This window comes from Leuresthes tenuis, unplaced genomic scaffold (assembly GCF_036924035.1).
Source record: "Leuresthes tenuis unplaced genomic scaffold, fLeuTen1.0.hap1 SCAF_7, whole genome shotgun sequence".
Classification (NCBI taxonomy): Eukaryota; Metazoa; Chordata; class Actinopteri; order Atheriniformes; family Atherinopsidae; genus Leuresthes; species Leuresthes tenuis.
Window position 1 is genome coordinate 7,431,870 of NW_027325361.1, and position 15,285 is coordinate 7,447,154.

Genomic DNA, 15,285 nt, shown 5'->3' on the forward strand with positions numbered 1-15,285 from the left:
CAGCGATTTCTAGTTTAAGATGCTGCTGAGGGTGTGTCTGGTAAAGATCCTGATTAACAGAATATAATTCTTGCTTTACTCAAATGTTTAATATTCTTTTGTGAGGCAGAAAAAATAATTCTACTCTTACTTGCATTTGCTGAGATTTTATCTTCATGTTTGAGCACTAAAACTAAATACAGACTAAGATTGGATTAATTTAATCTAACACAGTCAAAAAAAAACCAGCCAGTCTGAATCACTGAGGTTTGAAAACTGGTTATTTATTACTATTCCATCCAAATGGCCAAACATGTCATTTGAAAACTTGCACATCCACTGTGACCCTGAGTGGCTCTTTGGTAGATCAATCTTTTAGCATTAGCCCAGACTAGGGAAGAAAAAAAAAGGCCTTTTATGGAGTCATACACTATTGAGTTCAAGTGTCAGCAAGGGAAGAATGACTTATTGAGCTGCTATTTTATGTCAGTTGAAGTGGGCTAAAATAAAACTAATGGAATGTACAATAAGTGTACTTTACAAGTAGGAAAAGTTGTCTTTCATCACACAAAGGATGTTTGATCTCTTAGTCATTTGCAGTACTTTTGTCTTTGGGAAAGTTTTGGTCATTGTTGTTTATTGAAGTTGATATGTAATGGAAGTGGAATTGAAGTAAAGAAACCAATTTGTTCTTCCACCTCAATTGTGATTCCTCTTCAAGGACGATGACTAATGGAACATAAGTATTTCAGTGCTTTGTATTGGTTGTTCTGATGCAGATTGACATGCTGCATGAACCTCCTTTCATTGTCTCAGACTCATTCTTTTTTGTTTATTTTCATTGCGTCTTAAGGAAGAGTGTGCTTTTGTTTTAGGAAACGCAACGTCAAGGCCAAGCATTCTCAGTGGAACAAGTTTTGTGTCCATCCAAGCCTTCTTCCTTGGACGGAAGACATAAATGTGGTGCCAACTACTCTTATCATTCTTCTTTAGTTTGTCAGAGATTTCCACGTTTTCTTCGGGCTAACACACAGTTCTTCTCTCCCACCATTTGCATAATGCGTTTGGGTCAATGCCATCATCCAATGATAACAACATGAGAACTAATGACTTCTTGGGAAAAAAAAAGAGAAACTTTATTCAAAAGATCTGGAAATCCTTTCAACTGGCAATTTTCTTTATTATAGCTTTGTGCATGAGAGCATTTAGCCCAGGTTTCCCAGTTCCTATATTCCTGCTCATGTTTGTCCCATCAGGTCAGAGTAGAATTTATTTGTAAAACCTTGTTAATTGAGAACAACCCCCTAAATTATCAATGGTCTGTAAAAACCTTTCCACTGAACTCTTTTTTCTAGTTTGTATTAATTGTTGGCTGGATTTGTTCCAACCTTTGCCTGTAAAAGGTGAAATTCTCAGTTCACACAATGCAGTGTTATTTCCCTAAATTTTGTAATCAACTGTGTTATGCAACACTGTACCAAATTCTTCAAGCCATCTGTAGGGAGTTTGTGGTGTCTTAAGTAACAATGATGGAAAAAGTGGAAGCAAGCAGGATCATGATTAGTTACAGGGATAAACTGTGGTTTTGACTCATTGTTTTAGCCATCTGAGTCAACTGCTAAAATGCAAAGGAATGGTGAATAAGAACTGATAAGGGTCACAAAACAGTATATCTTGCATACATTCAATATTTTCCTTTTGAAGGCTTGTATATTGTCAAGCTTAAAAACGTTATTTTGAATTTGTGTTTTTTTTAATTGAATTTTCAGATGAAGATGCTACTCTTTGCAGCTGATCTGTATTCTGATTGTTGTTGATGGCTTGACTTATCTCTTTGAATAATCTCTGCTTTTAAGTGAATCTTGATAGCCTTTGTGTCAGTTCTGTTCTTTTATTATTTAAATATTGTATCACAAATCTTATTTCTTTTTTGTTCCTTCTATATTGTTTGTGTCACCCTTGCATTTTATTAAATTCTGCATTTAATTCGGCTTTTTCTAAGTAGTTATGATGACTACTTGATAACTGATCATTGCTGGTGAGAGGGCTTGCAAAAAGTGTGTCAGGTATTTTACACCATGCATGGATATGTTTTGGTATAATGACTTAGCCTTCTGCACAGAAGGCTAAACATAGGTGGGACCCTTAGTGAACAGGCTTTATTCAGCTCACAGAAAGGTATTTGTCATCATGTACAGCCATGTCTGGTGACTCCAAAGTGAAGTATTGTGCTAATCACTGGCATGGAATCAGCACACTTGTATGTGTACCTCACCGGCTGTTGACATGCAGGCTTGACTGATTATGTCAAGGCTGTATGAGTTTGTGCTGTGTCTGTGGACCGCTGCATGTGTCCTCTCCTCTGAACTCTGTGGCCTTGTCCCTGTAAGGCAGAAATCTAAGGCATGCTTTGCTCTGCATGTTTGTCATAACAAGGGCACTTTAGGTAGCTTGTTCATGTGTCAGGTTTATTCAAGGGTCTTAGTGACTTAATGAGTATTAGGTTTCAGAGGTGCAGCTGTGTCCTAACATGTGTGGTTACATCTGTCATAACTTAGGTTAATTTTTGTTCTTCCTCCTTTTGCAACATAACTTTTAAAAAATGTAAAGGATCTTAATTACATATCCTTAATCAGACAGGAACAACACTTAATCAGGGTTCTGAACACTTATCAACTTTTTATGATCAGCTGGACATGGTTTAGAAGAAATCCACCTGCAAAAAGTCCAAGGTCTTAGCTGTTGGACAAATGGCCTCACATTTGACTTTAGAATACATTGGTATACAGATGAGTTCATGCTTGACCGAATGACTGCAATCTCCACTTCGATTATGTCTGTCCAAAGGACATGGTTCCAGAAGTCTTATGGTTTGTTCAAATTAAAATTTGTAAACCAAAGCCATGCTGTTGTGATCTTTGTAAAGAGAAGAGGCTTTCTCCTGGTAAGCCTTCCAGACAAGCTGTACTAGTTCAGTCTTTTCCTAACTGTACTCTCATGAATTTTACCATTAAACATGCAAACTGAGGCTGTCGAGTCGGGTTGTAGTTATTTCTGTGAGTCTTTCATACTCTAACCTTGGCATGAACTTGTTGAGACTTCCACTCCTGAGCAGGGTTCCACTTGTGAATGTTATTTCTCTCTAAAGAATGATGTAGTCCCTATTGTTATGCTTTTATAATGGGGACATGTTTGCTGATAATCAGTTAATCAAGATATATATATCAGTATGATATGTAATGTGTGGTTGTTCATGTTGTATTTACATAATTTTAAGACCTGGTAAGGACAATATATATATATATTTTTTTTTTTTGTTGTGTCCTAATAAGTAAAACTTTAGACTTTATAGAGGGTGTATTTTCTTTTTCACTTTACATCTGATGTGTTGAGTGTAAAATGATTTTCCTCTTGTATAGGTGATGCAGACAGCAGTATATCTAGGCCTTAGTGTTTAAGGAACATTCAGAACTGCAGAGGAAAGGAGGACTTGGATCAGATGATGCTAGAATTCCAACAATGTTCCACCTCAGACCTACCACCAGGAAATTTGTGTGTGTGTTATTGGCAGGGACTTGTGGAATAGAACAATGTTAGATCAAGTTGGAACTGTGGAATTTCTTTCCTCATCTTTAAGCTTTCACTAACCCTCACTGAAGTAAATCATCTTCTCTAGAGACCTTTAGATGATAAGAAAGACTCACCAGCTGGTTGAAATACTTTCCCCAAAACTAAACCCATCTCCTGCAGCATACCTACACACAATAACCATGTGTACACATCTAAGGCCTAAAATGTTCAAACCCTTATAAGGTATAATCACAGGTTCAGTTTCGAGTTAATGTGTTCTGCTGCGTCCCATGCTAACTTTGGTATTTGCGGCTGGGAAAAGCATCAAGTATGCAGAAAGGACATCTTTCAGTGTTTGTTTTCTCTGCTTCCCTGTATGCATCCTGTGGTTCTGAGTGACTGGCTGCTGGCATTACGTTAAAGCCAGGCTCTGTGCTTATACATTTTTTTCCACCTCTCTTTTGGTAAATGATTCAGCAGAGCATGACAAAATGGATGTTTTCAGAGCCTGAATATATATATATATATATATATATATAAACATTGCGTTTTTTGAGGGAGGAAGGCCACTGGCTGTGCTGATCCCTCCACAGTTGTCTTTGCTGCACGTGATAGGTAATGTGACATTTTTGGCACACATGGTTTCTAAGTGCTTGCAGATTTTGGTATTTATCTGACAAAGTATATATTAAGTTTTTAAGATGCAGTATAATGCCCTTTATGTACAGATGCATGTGTCTGTGTATGTTGTTTAATACATGTGACAGTGCATACCTGAGCTCCCTGCTGTGTCAAGTCCTCCTATGTTCTTTAAGTCATCCCAGGTAGAGATGGAGACTCACACCACAGAAATCCCACAATGCCCTCTTCTCTTTTTATCACCAGCTAGTAATTATGTGCTCCAGTGAGAGACATGCATCTCACTCACCACACGCAGACACCCACAGGAACTCAGCTTGATTAGCATACCTAATGGATCCCTTCTCTCTGTATTCAAAGAACATTCCATAAAGCACAGAGCCATGTAATTGCTTTTTACCATCAGAGCTGCAACAAGCATTACAGCACAACTGAGGTATGTTTTGATGAATTTGTTTCCAAAAGATGTAGATTAAAAAAGGAAACATTCTATTTAATATTTAAAGCAAAACGGGTACAGTGCGATTATTTTAGGAATGGAGTAACGTGCAAATCATCGGATGTTTGGCTTGTTCCCAAAAAGGCCTCTCTGTTTGTATTGGCTGTTTCCATTTGTCAAATAAAGAAAAATGTTAATTTTTCTTATAAAACTAAAAGTTCACTCAGAGGTGATACAAAATGACAAGCAACGGAAAAGATCCAGAGATCTGCTTTGAAATATAAACATGTTGTTCCAAATTGTGTTGGGATTACGGTTGGAAACTGTAATCTAAACTAAACAACAAAAACAAGACAGGAAATTACTGTCGTTATTTTTGTTGCAAGGGCAAGTTTTAACCAAATCCAAGATAGACAGATTAAAAGTATCAGTCATGATGGGTCTTTAGTATTTGTAGTTTTTGAAACTGTCCCATTAGAATGAAATGCTTATAGAACACATATATATATATATATATATATATATATATATATATATATATATATATATATATCTTCAACATGTACCAACACGAAAAGCACACAGGCAATGGATCTATCTGTACCATGTGAGAACAATGACAATGATTTGCTCAAGCAGGTACAGAGTGATCTGCATGTTGACGCGAAAATACACTCAAATAGGTAAATTTGCAACCACATTCAAGTTTGTACGAAGTCATGCATTCTTTTTTAGCTTAAGTTTCCATGTTGAAGCAAAGGCTCGGCCGGCGGCTATTTTCCGACTAGCTTTGCTCACCCAATGAGGTCACACCATGCAGAATCCCGAGAATGTGAAAAATGGCAAGGTTTAAGAGCTTTTGAACAGTACTATGCGTTATCAAATGGTAGGAGGCTTATTGAGAAGGGGTAGGTTCAAAATGCGATCCACTTCCATAACGGTGAAATGAGGGAGGGAGGGAGAGAGTGATACGTGTCTTCACCTTAAAGCTGCTTGTCAAATCTGCAATGCACCTATAGCAGATGCCAGTACTTCACTTCAACACTACTTCATTTACAGTGTTGTTTGAAGTCTCATGTGAGGTCCCTAAGACTTACATTATCCTGACATGAAAACCAAGATTCAAAACAACCATCTGTCAGTTCCATAGAGAATGTGCAGTGGGCACCCTTTTTTAACACATCAGTTATTTATGAGATTAAAAGTAGTACACCTGTCCTCATGCCATTATAAAAGCAGAAGACAGACTACAGGAAGAGCTTTGACTAATGAGTGGTGAAGCACCAAGCTTATGATTCCATAGGTACACTGTGGTAAAATAAAGTAATTAACTAAAAGTCACGTTCTGTGGCATGTAGACAAATTTGAGCAGAGCTGGCTAACTCCAATTTTCAAGCATGATGCTAAACAGAGATTTAAGCGACTTTGCGAAGAGGGTTCAGCGTCGGGGCACAAATGGCAGAAGCTTCAGTCAGAAATGCTTGTCTATTGACTGTTTTTTTAAGTTGGAACATTGACTCACTTTATGTTTGAATTTAGATCTATGGAATAGTCACCAATAAATAGGATCAGGCAGTGTAGTCAGCAGCACATATTTCTTCTTTGGAGTGCCTCAGCATTGGTACAATATGTAGAAAAAAGAAATAGAACAACTCTTCCTCATGTCTGAGGATGTCAGTGTACAGCATAATCAGACCCTCACCAAGAAGATTTTATCACTACTGGCCTGAATGCTTGACCCCTCAAGTGAAGGCATCCAGTGGCTCTGTCTTCTGGTTTAGCTGGGTGCATTTGCCATCTATAGGAAATACTCTGTGGACATCAATACAAAGTTTTTCTGAGTGATGTTTTATCATCTTATCATAAAACACTTATATCACTTATATGATGAGGGTGTTCTCTTCCAGGCTGACAATGCCTCCATCCATAGAACACCAGGGGTGTTTCTCAAGAAAGATGTTCATCCCCCTTAGACTTCTTGGGGCAGAGTTACTAAACGGGGCAAATTAGCCTGTGGTCAATTTACAGATGACGTCCTACAACTGCTCTTTTCAGCAAACACGGCTGCAAACAGTTAATTTCAATAATGACCAAAGATATTTATCAGAAGGTTCTTAGATTAGTGTGGAGTTCTTAATAAGCAGATCTTTTGATAATCAGGATCTTGTTGTTCACCAACCACACAGGCATTGTTTATGTCTTGTTACAACAGGCCTGAGTCTGATTACCTGTTAAGTAAAATTATTTCAGATGAGCTCTTAGCTCAATGATATTTACAAAGTGTATTTTGATTAAAAGCAACTAACATGTATCATAAGATTTCCATCCTCAGTTTAACTATATTCATATTTGTTATTGTTTTTTCATGGCTTAGGATCAGACAGCACACATGAGTGAAGGTGGGTCATTAAAGCCTAACAAGTAACAAAATAACAATAATAATGAAATCACTGTGGACTTAACTAGCAACCAGCTATCACCACAGCCTAATACCGATAAAAAATATCTGAGGTAGAGGTTCAGAGAAAATCAATACTCTTTCGATCATGACATTCAGCTGTCTCATAAATGTGTCCATCATGAGTTAACTCACATTGAATAGATTCATATCAATATTATTATCAGAATTTCACTATATTTTTTTCACATTAATGTATATAATCAGTGTAATAATCAGTAAGCAACACAAACCGCTGAAATATAATTTTTAGGAAAGTGTGACTCCAGCAGAACCTTGCATATAAAACCATGAAGATACTTAATCACCTGATTAAAGAATATAGTCACCACCCTATCATTTGCTTGTTTTGAACTGATCAGATTCTATTGTTGTTTGTTTTTCTTTTTTCTCATTGAAAATCCTCAGACTTGTGTGTTTATTATCTATAATTTATTTTTCTCATTATGAAACCTGCCCTGTAATTTCATTGTTGATGTCCCATTGTGCACACGTATGGTGGGGTGTTGTAGGGGCCTTGGGCTGGTAGTGTGTATGCTTTTTCATGGGGCTCAGGCGGAGATGCATGCTATTCCCTCAAGTGTCTGGAAAGTGTGCCGTTTCCATTACAGTCTGTCTCGTTTCACTGCAACAGTGGCATGTTTTTGCATGGAGGCCTGGGGGTAAGAGGCGAGCTCTGTGGCCTTGCAAGCCTCAGCCTCAGAAGTGTGTACGTGTGTGTGGGGCTTTGTTGTAGCCCTCCTAGATACACACATGGGTTACATGTGGAGCTTCAAAGACATAGCTAGTCAGTTTGACAGCTGGCAGCCTGTTATCACTGACAGGAAAGCAGAAGGAGACTGCCAGAGACTGCCTACAAACTAGTTAACGGGATGACTGTAGTGGCGAAGAGAAGGAACAGCAGAAGTACAGCTCAGCTCAGCTCTTGATACCAGACTTATTGACAAATCAGCTGGCGTGCTGGCATGCAAAGTCAACATCAACTATCAAGCTTCAGTATATGTAATTAGTTGATTTAAGTTTGTGTTTTAAGTTAACACAGAAAGGCCATAGCCTTTTATCAGCTAAGTCAAAGCAGCTTCTGTGTAAAAAAAAAAAAAATTAGTTTTTTAAGTTGTAGAAAGTTGGACCAATGGAGACACATAACCCATCTTGGCAAAAAAATGTAACAATGCAATTAAAAAATAAATAAATAAATCTGTCAAATACACCCAGATAACTGTTATTGTTATACCATAAATGGTGAAATGGTTTTTACCTGACCCTTGAAAATCCTACATTTCAGTTCTATAACTATTGAGTCCGAGACCAGATCTGACCTTCATCGCTCATTATGATGCTGGTTCATTTTCCTTTTCATTACTGGTGTTGTGGCTGATTTCTGCTTAAGTAACTTCTAAAGTTGGTATTGACTTTGGAGTTGCATCGCATAACTGCAGAATCAAAGTGTTTTACGCAAAGAACATGCAAGTTAAAGCACAAACAACAAGCACATCAGACGTTTTGATTTTTAGCAGAGTAGCCACAGTGCAACTACTGGTGTCTGAAAACATATTCAACCCTTTACTGAAGTGTAGCTGTGTCAAATGATGCTGTTTATATGGTGCAAAAGGATTCAGGCACCTTCAATTTTCTCAATTTTGTGTTTTGATGGAAAAGGCCGTTAAATCCCTGCTGTATGGTTGATTCCACATGTTTTTCTCTATTATACTTGAAAGACAGATCTATGGATCCAGTCCTGCTGGTTAACATTAGCACCTGGCCTCTTGTTTCAAGCTGAAAGGAGAAAAAAAATCTTTCTGGGAAAGCCCTTCATTAACATTTATGGGAAACCTTTTGGCCCATTTTGTTTTTTCCCCTTTTAGTATTAAAACACATACTCATTTTTTCTAATTCTTCCATACCAGCTGGTCCAATATATCTAACTTCACAAGGTTGTTTTGGGATATCCCTCATAATGGGCAGTTAGTCTATACTGTGCCTGGCAAATTTGACTTTTTCCCCCACTCTCTGGAATCACATCCATTGCATTCTTTGGAAAGTGTGGGTGTAACTATGAGGTATGATGGTGTTTTCTCTCAGCGGCACTGTGTTTCCAGTCTTTTTTTTTTTGGAATTCTGGACAGAGCAAAGATGAACAACCGCTGGAACACCTCAGCAATGAAAAGAATGCAGATATGAAAACACATCAACAGATTTTCTTACATTCTAGGCAGCATCTGTGGCTTCAAAGATTAGTCAAATGCTGTAGTTATATTGGGTCACAGCCAAATTAGGGTTTGTATTTTTGCTGATACTGAGAATATCAATAATATGATCAAAAACCAACAGTGTTAGACCACATCATGAGAGGGTTTTCAGAGAGAACACCCTGTGCCTCATGTAGTCCTCATACGCATTGAGGCTCAAATTCTCTGACTCTCGCTCTCCGTATCCTCTTTTTGACTTCTGTGGCTTTCCTGACCTCTTTGCATGGGCTTCCTCACTCTCTCATGAAGCCGGCACCCTACACTAAGAGGACTCCCTGTGTGGGAGGGAGAGGGGGAAACCTACACCGAGAACTTCATTTTTATACGACTAACCCAAACTCTCTGCTGCTTGTCTCGACCCCTCTTGTAGCTCTATATTCCCAAAGCACCGAATATATTTCTCGTAGGCTGGAGGTCAGGCTATGGGCCACATAAATCCAGACAAACCTTTACAGAGTGTGTTTGGTTGGACATTCCGTTCTGTGGCACACCTTGGGCCTCACAAATGTTGAAACAGCTTAACTATGTGGGAGCTCTGGGTATTTTTACTCTGGCTTTCCAGGGGCCTCAACCCATGGAACTAAAACAAACACAACAGGGATTCCTACTCAGTTCTTCCCAATTGAATCGTCTTTGGTACATATGAGACAAATGCCAAGTTTTGATTCTGTAGAGTAATAAGCATCGGTTAACCACGGCTCTAGGAAAGCATGACGGGCTTTGGGAAATAACTCCTTGTGACAGTTGTCAGGAATTCCAGTTTCCATTTAACTTTTGGTTGTCAACCATATGTACTTCCACAAAAACTCTCTTGCAGATGTTTGCTGAAGCCTTTTGCCATCATACATCAATTCATTGTTTCCGAATGTCATTCAGGACTGTGAGATTTAAGTGTTCAACTGTTTGCAAGTTTTGATACAAAAGTGACTGTTTCACATAATTTTGAGCATATGTTTTCGCTTTTTTCTCCCTTCAGATAAGATTTGTTTTTTTTTTTTTTTTTTTTTTTTTTTTTTTTTTTTTTTTTTTTTCCCCTTGTCCTGTTCAGCATTATGGCAGCAGAATTGTAGTCTGAATACCTTTGATGCCAAACAGATTTGCTTTGCCAAGGGAAGTTTTATAAATGTAAAGCTCCCCTTGATGCCCATTTATTTATTTCTGTTTACAATATATGACATGTAATAGAACTGAACCGGACCGGGGGACAAGGAAAGAAGAAGAGGAAAGAAGAGGAAACAGAACAAAAATAGAAACAAAAACCAGACAACCAGCTGCTACACCTGTAAAAAACAAAACAGACAACAATCCATGGCCTCTGAGGGGAATCCAGCCTTAGCGCCACCAGGAGCACCTGAAAGCAGACAAGCAGAGAAAAAACAAACACACAAACAAACAAAAACAAGCACAAGAAGCGGTAATCGCATACAACACAGCTGTGGAGAGATGACCTGAAACCACAGGATAACACATAAACTGCTTAGCGAGCATGCTACTGGGCTAATAAATGTGTGTGTGAGAACATGCAACACCCATGGCACAGGATCTACATGGTAACCGTGGTTAGTTATGAGTGTATAAGTGTACAGGGCCACAATCCACAGTCCCCCCCCAGCAATCAGAAGCAGGCAGAGAGGGCCACAAGACCCAGGCCACCAGCAGCCCCCACGGAGCACAGAACCCACGAAGCCCACCGCAGGGACAACCACGCATCCACCCAGAAGACTGCAGAGGAAGCCCCCGGATAGAGCCCCCATAAGCATAGGGCAGAGGCCCTCAGAGAGCCAGGGGCAACAGCCCACCGACCCCGCCAGGTCCCAGCCGCCCAGACATGGGCCGTGCACTGGACCCGGGCCCCGGGAGCCCGAGCGCCCCCAAACCCCCCGGCAGAGGCCCCACCCAATACCCAGGAGGGCCAAGTGCCCCAGACAGCCACGCAGTGGGTCAGCGCCTGCCCCAGCGCCCCTGGCCAAGTGCCCTGGGAGTCAAGACGTGCCCACAGGTGGGTGAAGTCGCGAGCAGCGGGGAGAGGCAACGCCGCCCCCCCATCGGGAGAAGCACAGGCAGGCCAGGCGACAGCAAGTCCCAGATCCAGGCCCAATCATTACCACACACACTTTCACGTCCCATACATCCACACGTCCTCCCTCCCTCGACTCCACTGGGGTGTAGTGCAGCGGGCACACCAGGGGGCCAGCAGCCCCCCAGCCACCACAGACCCCGAACCAGCAGAACAATTAATTAATCCTCTTGGCCCCTCCCGCCCCGAGCAGCAACCAGGAAGCAGGGGTGTGGGAAGAAGACCCCTCCCCTCACCCTTCTGGCTCTTCAATATTTTCTAATAGTGAGCGATTAAAATTGAGGGGCAGCCCAACTTGTAGGACTGGGAGCGCGGCCCTCTGGGCAGCCTACATACCCAAAGAGCCCCGCCCACCAGATGCCACTCAGTGTAACCACCCCCCAAGACCTAATGTGTGTGTGTGAGTGTGTGTTTGATAAGTAGTAATGTCTAAGGTGTAATTAAAACAGGGGCGGGGAACTGCAGAGTGCAACCAAAGGGGACCACCTACGTGGCCCCATCCACTACACCCCACCGAACACACACGCCCCCAAAACCCTTCATGTGTGAGTGTGTGCTGTGTACAGGAGCCAGAAGGGAGAGGGGTATGGGGATATACACCGGGGGGAGCTACTCTTCCCCGGAGAAGGCAGCCAGGGACTGGCTGCAATAGGCATCCCCGCTACCTGGGAGCCAACCCAGGGCAGGAGGGGCTGATGTCCACCAGGCTCGGGGCCTGCAGCGACCATATTGCGGGAGCTACTGTACCCCCAGAAGGTACCCATCCCGCCCCACCCCACCCCGGAGGACCTCTACAAACAACAAACAAACAACAACAAAAAACAAACAAACAAACCTCCCGGTCACACCAGTCGCAGCAGCCCGGGCCTGAGACCCACCATCACACAGGCCACCCCTCCCCCCCCAACAGGGGAAAAGCACCGCCCCCCCCCACCGCACGCCCCAACACCCTGAAAAAAAAACAACCATCTGCGGACACCTTGGAGGTCCCAGAGCAACAAGCCCGGCACCAGGACCTGCACCAACCCACCCATACTGTGGCGCGTCCAGGACAACCCAGCCCCTCCAGGCACACGCAGGGCCCCCCCCCGGGCGCAAGGCAGCGCCCAGCCACCAGGGCCCAGGCCCAGCACCACAACCCATGCCGGAGCGGCCCAGCCACCCGGCATAGAGCCAGCAGCCACCACCCCAAGGCCTCTAAGTGACCCCGCCCCACACCGCAAGACAGTCCCACCCGCAAGCCCCCAAAACTGCCCTCCAAGCCCGACACACAGTCCCCCCCAGCAATGACCAACCCGGTCCCCACGACCCGCGAGACCACCAGACACCCGAAGCCACACAGCCCCCCCCAGCACACACCCAACCGCCCAGAGCGACGGGACAGCAACCCACCACCACCACTATGTGATAAAGCTAATCAGCGGGAACCAGAGAGAGTTAAATTCAGCCAATTGATGTTTTGAGGAGGCAGACATTGTTTCCATGCTAATATAATCTAAAAGAAAATTTCTAAACTGGTTAATACACAGATTGTTCTTCGCTTTCCAGTTCATGAGAATAGTTTTCTTTGCGATACATAACACTGTGAGAACCATGTGTGCTGAGTTAATTTCCATGTTGATGTTGTCTAAGTCACCCAGTATGCACAGTCTGGGGCATGCAGGAATGCTACACTTTAGCCATGTTGATAGGTCCGCACAGACTTCAAGCCAGAACTTCTGGACAGGCGCACAGAACCACAAAGCGTGTGCATAATCATCAGGTGTGTTATCTGTGCAATGTGAGCAGATGTTTGAGTGTGTTAGACCCATCCTGAACATCCTTTGTCCTGTATAGTGTGTTCTATGAAGGATTTTGTATTGTATGAGCTGTAAATTAGAATTCTGAGTCATTCTGAAGGTGTTCAAACATATTTGTGGCCAGAAGCTATGACTAGAACTGATGGATAAATCTGCCTCCCATTTTGAGGATGGAAGAGACATTGTGTCATCTATTTTAGACAATAATTTATATATTTTTGATAGTAGTTTTGGGGTGCAGATGCTTAGAAATTCTGCTACCCTAGTCGGGAGTTGTAAGTCTGGTTGGTGGAGGATATATTTCTTTGTTATTATAGACTTAAGTTGTTGATATTCTAGGAATTTATTGCTGCCTATCTCGTGTTGTGATATGAGCTCATCAAATGAAATAAAATGTCCATTTTGGATTATATGTTCCAGATGTTTGATTCCTTTGATCTTCCACAGAGTAAAGTTTAGCATTTTTTTGTTTTGCAGTATGTCAGGATTGTTCCAGATGGGTGTAAGCTTACATGGGACAATTGAAGACTTTGTTATTTTAAGAAATTCCCACCAGGCTGTCAGAGAGGTGCTGATGTTAATGCTTTTGAAACATTTGTGATGTTTTACGTTTTGACTAATAAGTGGCAGGTCAGAGATTTCCAGATTATCACACAATGCTTGTTCTACATTTATCCATGGTTCATCTATTGGGCTAGGTTTAAACCATTTTGATATATACTGTAACCTATTGGCTAAGGAATAGTGCTGAAAATTAGGTAAATCTAATCCACCACTGTCCTTGGTCTTCTGTAGGGTTTTTAAACTAATACGTGGTGGTTTGTTTTTCCACAGAAATTTGGAGATGCAAGAATCTAGTGACTTAAACCAAGTAGCAGATGGTTTTATGGGGATCATTGAGAACAAATAATTAACTTTTGGTAGTATCATCATTTTAATGGTTGTAACTCTCCCCATAAGTGATATAGGTAAGGACTTCCAACGAGAGAGATCGTCCTCTACTGTCTTTAATAATTGCACATAATTTAGCTTTGTTAGCTCTGAGAGCCTGGAGGAAATGTTTATGCCTAAATATCTGATATTTCCTGACTGTAAAGTGATTGCAGGTATATTCTGGACTCTGCAGTTAATGGGCAGAACTGTGGTCTTAGACCAATTGATAGAGTAGTCAGAAAGTGCTGAGAATTTATTTATGAGTGTGATCGTGTGAGTGAGAGACGTTTGAGAGTTCTGAAGGAAAAGTAAAACATCATCAGCATAAAGACTTATTTTATGCTCAATATTTTGGGGTTGGATGCCTTTAATATTTCTATCTTGTCTGATAGCAGCTGCTAAAGGTTCGATGAAAATAGCAAAAAGTGAGGGAGAAAGTGGGCAACCCTGTCTTGTACCTCTCTGCAGACTGAAGTTTGGAGAGGTTTGATCATTTGTCCTAACACACGCATTTGGGGAGCTATATAATATCCTTATCCAGTTGATGAAATGTGACCCAAACCCAAATTTGTTTAATGCTGCGAATAAAAATTTCCAGTTCACTCGATCAAATGCTTTTTCTGCATCTAGAGAGACTATTGTGGTTTCCAGGTTGTTGATGGTAGAATAGTCTATGAGATTAATTAGCCTGCGAGTGTTAGTGGATGAGTGTCTACCCTTTATAAAACCTGTCTGGTCAGGATGTATTATAAGTGGAGTTATTTTTTCTATTCTTTTGGCGAGGGCTTTACAAATTATTTTGAGGTCTGCATTTATTAGAGATATTGGGCAGTAGCTGGATGGAAGTATGGGGTCTTTTCCTGGTTTCTGTAGCAAGATAATGTTAGCAGAGTTCATGTGTGGGGATAATCTGCCATTCTGCTTAACTTGTAATACCATTTTGTGAAATGCAGGTGCCAAAACAGTCCAAAATTCTTTGTAGAACTCTGCTGGAAAACCATCTGGTCCCGGGGCTTTGTTACTAGGCATATGTTGAAGGGCTTCATGGAGTTCTCCTATTGAAAGAGTTGAATCCAGAGCCATTGCCTGTTCGGTTTGTAATTTTGGAAGGTTGATATTACTAAGAAACTGATCTATGTTAC

At 41.4% G+C, this 15,285-nt stretch overlaps 2 protein-coding genes across 3 annotated transcripts in view; one reads left to right on the forward strand and one right to left on the reverse strand.

Moving 5' to 3' along the window:
• The window catches only part of tie1 (tyrosine kinase with immunoglobulin-like and EGF-like domains 1), a 169,250-nt gene that overhangs the window by 86,007 nt on the left and 67,958 nt on the right, over window positions 1-15,285 (reverse strand). The gene's annotated exons all lie outside the window — the stretch shown is intronic.
• The window catches only part of ddah1 (dimethylarginine dimethylaminohydrolase 1), an 83,016-nt gene that overhangs the window by 34,679 nt on the left and 33,052 nt on the right, over window positions 1-15,285 (forward strand). The gene's annotated exons all lie outside the window — the stretch shown is intronic.